A 5,868-nucleotide genomic window follows, 5' to 3' on the forward strand; every position below is an offset into this window, starting at 1 on the left:
ACCGGGCCCAGGATGAAACCTTGCGGTACCCCTGCGGTGATTGGGACGCACTTCTGACCCTCCTCCGTGTTGTAAACTGGAAATAAATTTCTGGAAATAATTTTCCAAAATCTTGTACAACGACACCGGTACGTGGATGCTCCTAAGCGCGAGCGCTATGGAGTCCCAACTGGCGCTATTGAATGCATTCTTCACGTCAAGCGTGACGATTGCGCAATAGCGAATGCCCCAACTCTTACGCTGGAGTGCTACCTCTGCCGTCTTGGTGACAGAGAGAATAGCATCCAGCGTGGATCTACCTTTCCGGAAGCCGAACTGGTTACTTGCCAGACCGTTTACACCCTCTGTGTACTTCACCAGTCTGTTGAGGATAATCCTCTCAAGCACCTTGCCCGTAGTGTCCAGCAGACAGATAGGTCTGTATGCCGATGGGTCCCCTGGTGGTTTCCCAGCCTTCGGCAACAGCACCAATCTCTGTCGCTTCCACCTGTCCGGAAAGAGGCAGTCATCCAGGCACTTCTGCATGACTGCTCGAAATAGATCGGGGGCCACTTTCATGGCCGTCCTGATGGCCAAGTTCGGGATTCCATCCGGTCCCGGTGCCTTGCTCACCTTTAGGGAGTTGGCGATTACGATGAGTTCCTCATTCGTAACCCTTACCTCCTCCACAACCTCTGCACGGCTGCCGTCTCTCACGGATTGGATGCCCGGCAGGTTGGTCGACCATCCCTGGTCTGTGTCTGAGATACTGGAACGTCGGACGTGAGACTCAGCAACCGGAGGCCAAGGATTTGGCTCGTGTCGTGGAAAGAGTCCCTCGATGATACGCTCCAGCATCGCTGGTGATCGCTCTGCAGGCGCCAACACGCCTTTGGTCTTCGCCATTACGACTCTGTAGGCGTTGCCCCACGGATTCGTATTGGCACTCGCTCATAGCCTATCGAAGCAGGCCCTTTTGCTCGCCTTTATCGCACTTTTAAGCGCCGATCTTGCAGATCCGAATACTACACGACGCTCTACCCTCTGTGCATCGGTACGTGCACGTTGCAACATCCGTCTTGTACGGAGGCACGCGCTACGGAGGTCCGCTATCGCGTCGGTCCACCAGTATACCGGTGACTTACCATTCCTAGGTTGGCGGGTCCTAGGCATGGTGGCGTCGCATGCCCGCGATTATGTGGCAACTAATTGGTCAGCACTCGGGCGGAGCCAACTGCCCCCCTCGCGCTCTCTTCTCATTGCTTCTGCAAATACCTCGGCATCGAAATGCGATGTCTTCCACCCGCGGACGGTCGGAGTATTGGCTCTACCCGTCGCCTGCCGCCTCACGTTCTGGACTACGCTATAGCAGACCGACCGGTGGTCACTATAGGTGTAGCCATCGTCTACCCTCCAGTTCACGATCAGTCCTGGGCTGGAGAACGTCACATCGATGATCGACTCCGCACCATTTCTGCTGAAAGTACACTTGGTTCCAACGTTGGCCAGATCTAGGTTGAGCTTTGCCAAAGCTTCCAACAAGATCTGACCCCTCCGGTTCGTGCGGCGGCTTCCCCACTCAACAGCCCAAGCGTTGAAGTCGCCCGCCACTACTAAGGGTGTTAGTCCCGTCAGCTCCATAGATAACAAATCGACCATCTGGGTGAACCTTTCGATAGACCAACGCGGCGGAGCATAACAACTGCAGTAGAACACTCCGTCCACCTTGGCAACCGCGTATCCTTCATTTGAGGTTGACACAACCTCCTGAACCGGGAACTTGCTGGTCGTGCATATGGCCGCCGTACTGGACTTATCTGCAACCCAATTACCGTTTCCGGGAGGAATGCAGTAGGGGTCCGATACGATTGCGATGTCCGACCGCGACTCAGACGCTGCTTGGTATAGCAGCTGCTGTGCCGCATAGCAATGGTTCAGGTTCAATTGTGTCACCCTCACGCCCGTGGTTTCGTGGCCGCCTTACCGGCTGGGCACCGTGGGCCTCCCATAAAGTGCTTGGCGTCCCGTTTTCCAGTACATACCAAGCACCTGGGAGGCTCCCCGCAGTCTTTAGCTTTATGGCCAGCACCACCACAACGCCTACATAACTGGCTCCTATCGGGCCCCTTGCAGGTCCAGGACTTGTGTCCTCCCTCGAAACACCTGAAGCAAACGTCCGGCTGCTGGAGTATGCTCAGGGGACATACTGACCAGCCAACCTTAAGTTTGGCTGTCTTCAGGGCCAGAGTTGCATCGGCCGATGCAAGCCGGAAAGTGGCCACCTGGGTCCCCGCTGGACCCTTTCGGAGGCGAATTACCCCAGTGGCTACTTCCACTCCGCACTTCTCCTTGAGGGCCTGTGCAATATCGCACCTCTCGGTGATTTCATCCAGGTTTTTGAGCTGGAGAGTCACCTCTGAGGTGAGTGCCCGAATTTGCACATCTTTCCCGAGGACCTGCTCGGCTACCGTCTTGTAGGCAGCGCCCTTGTTTTTAGCATCCTTACGGAGCTCAAGGATCATCTCGCCGGTGCGAGAACGACGGATGGTCCGCACATCCGCTCCCAGATCCTTGAGCTGGGTTTCGCCTCTCATTTTCTTCAAGACTTCGGAGTACTTGTACCCCTCCGTCTTGAGTATGAGGGCGTCGCCCCTGCTTCGCGCCTTCTTTCCCATTTTTGGGCGATTTGTCGCCTTCTCGTCGTTGCGCTTGCTGTCTTTTTGGCGCTTCCTTCCTCCCACGGTAACCCAAGGGTTTCCCGTAGCTGCCACTTCGGCAGACTTTTCGGCGGACTTGGAGGCCGTTGGTGTGCTATCTCGCGGGCTTAGCACAACCAACCGTTTCTTGCTGTTCTCGGGGGCTTCCCCCGGAGACTGCCTTGCTCTTTTTGCGGCTGACCCGGAGGCGCAAACCGCTGCAAACATGCAGGTGTCCGTTTGGACCGACTTCGTCGCCCTTCCGGTCACCTCCGTTGCATTCTTCTCAGCAGCCACCGCTCTTGCCTTGAGCTCGGCGTGCTCCTTCTTCGCAGCATCGATGGAGGACCGAAGCATGTAGAGAGCCTGCTTCAGGTACTTCGTCGTGTTGGTGCGACTTTTCGCAAACTCGATTATGGCATCGAGCTGCTCCGACAGCGCTACTACCTTCGGTAGCGTGTCTCGCTGTCTTCCGACCGCCTTTATCAACAGTGGACCAGCCACTGCGATGTCTTGCGTCGATCCGGTAGGCGTACTGCCTTTGCCGTCTTCGCAGGCGTCCTTTACTGCATCCATCTCCGCCTTTCTCGGCGGAGACCTCTGGATGCCTCCTCGTGCAAACGGGTTTTTCAACCCATCTGCGCCCAATTGTTGATCTTCATTATGTTCATTATCCATTTTTGTTAAGTGGGTCCCCCTTCCAGCCGCTATCCTTATCCATACTGGAGTGGTCGCCTATCTGGTCCCATGGTAGTCTATGCCGAAGCAGTGAGGCCATGGCTAGGGGCGGCTGCCATAGCGCCTTATGAGCAACTATGACACCCCCGACCGGCGCAAGCCAGGAAAGGACATCTGATCCCACTCCCGCCCGGTTCCCACCGGGCAATGAATTTGGAACGTACTGGAAGGCCTGCCAGGTTTTACGGGACGGAGACCCCTGCACCGGTTGTTGTCTCGCCGTTTCAAGCCGTTGTCACTCGACCTTACTAAGAGAGCTCGGCGCAGGTGCCAGCCCAGAATCGTGGTACGAAAACGAAATCCGACTCTTATCATATGGCGTTGCGACCAGTTACCGTAATTGGGAACTTACTGGCATCAATCCCAATGGGCGAATTAGTGCATTTGGGTGGTGGGAGCGGCACTATTCGCTCCGTCAGAGCTGCTTCCGGATAATGTGGCTTTTGTGAGAATTCGGCGGCCCAATGCCTGAGTCTCACCACAACCTAGGCTAGCTCTCGCTGATGGTCCGGGACTGCGTTCTTGCAGTTAGCACTTCCGTGGCCTACGGTAATCGCCAAATACCGACCCGTGGTGGCATACAGGTGGCATATATATATATATAATAGATATTAATAATCTAATATATATATTAGGATGGATATTAGATGCGGCTAATGAAACAAAAGGGAGAAATGATTTTCGAATTTTGTTCATTGAAGGGCTTGAACGTTTCTTCTTCTCGAAAAATGTCCTAACTATACAACTTTTACAACTTTTCAGCTTAATCGAACTGAAGGAAGCAGTGTCTCAAATTGAGTGCTTTGAGTCTCATTTTTTCGACTAATGACGAAAGGCACAGTTCATGCAATTGTCGATATGAAATTTTTTGTTGATACCAAATATCTAAGAAATGAATAAAACTTCGAGATCTGGTGTTATCTCGAAAAAAAAATCGGGGAAATATATATATATATATATATATATATATATATATATATATATATATATATATATAATTAATAGATATTAATAATCTAATATATATTAGGATGGATATTAAGATGCGGCAAATGAAACAAAAGGGAAAAATGATTTTCGAATTTTGTTCATTGGAGGGCTTAAACGTTTCTTCTTCTCGAAAAATGTCCTAACTATACAACTTTTACAACTTTTCAGCTTAATCGAACTGAAGGAAGCAGTGTCTCAAATTGAGTGCTTTGAGTCTCATTTTTTCGACTAATGACGAAAGGCACAGTTCATGCAATTGTCGATATGAAATTTTTTGTTGATACCAAATATCTAAGAAATGAATAAAACTTCGAGATCTGGTGTTATCTCGAAAAAAAAATCGGGGAAATATATATATATATATATATATATATATATATATATATATATATATATATATATAATTAATAGATATTAATAATCTAATATATATTAGGATGGATATTAGATGCGGCTAATGAAACAAAAGGGAGAAATGATTTTCGAATTTTGTTCATTGAAGGGCTTGAACGTTTCTTCTTCTCGAAAAATGTCCTAACTATACAACTTTTACAACTTTTCAGCTTAATCGAACTGAAGGAAGCAGTGTCTCAAATTGAGTGCTTTGAGTCTCATTTTTTCGACTAATGACGAAAGGCACAGTTCATGCAATTGTCGATATGAAATTTTTTGTTGATACCAAATATCTAAGAAATGAATAAAACTTCGAGATCTGGTGTTATCTCGAAAAAAAAATCGGGGAAACACGACTTTCTGGAACTAAGAAATTGTTTTATTCTCATTTTCACTTCACTGTCCAGCTTACTTCGCGTAGATAGTTTTTGTCACCTCACTTCAGATGGAATCGGGAATAGGTCTCAAAAAGAGAAGTGATCGTGAGAGTGAAATATATGTCACCGGGAAGTAACTCCCGTGCTAATTAGCGTATGCGGAATATCGCACTGATTATGGGCTTTCACACTTCAGGCATAAAAGTTAGAGCATTGCAATAATTGGCAAATTTGTAGTACTTCTTAGGGACCACAAGTTTGTCATACATCGTTTCTCAAAATTGTACTAATGGAGTGAGCTATCGGTAAAACAAAACGGTAACCGAAAAAACACCCAGAAATTGAATAAGCAAAATTTGCCGTATTTGAAACTCAAATATAATCAATAACGTTTTCGAAATAATATGAAAAATGTTCGAAAATATTTTTTAAATTACGAAAAAATATTCACAAATATCTAATTTATCAAGCCCAAACCAAATACCATGCAAGTAAAGCCCAGCACGCGAAGCTGAAATCGCTTGAAGTCTCAGATGCACAGTGGTTTAAAAGTCCATTTTCACGCGCCTAATTGATAACTCCACGTACGTTGGATATAAAGTTATGACGTCTTCAACAAAATTGATAAGTATGACCCCCTGGATCTTTTGATGCTATGAGATTTATAATTAATCTCCCAAAGGGGGATGAAAAAT

This window comes from Wyeomyia smithii, chromosome 2, assembly GCF_029784165.1.
Source record: "Wyeomyia smithii strain HCP4-BCI-WySm-NY-G18 chromosome 2, ASM2978416v1, whole genome shotgun sequence".
Lineage (NCBI taxonomy): Eukaryota > Metazoa > Arthropoda > Insecta > Diptera > Culicidae > Wyeomyia > Wyeomyia smithii.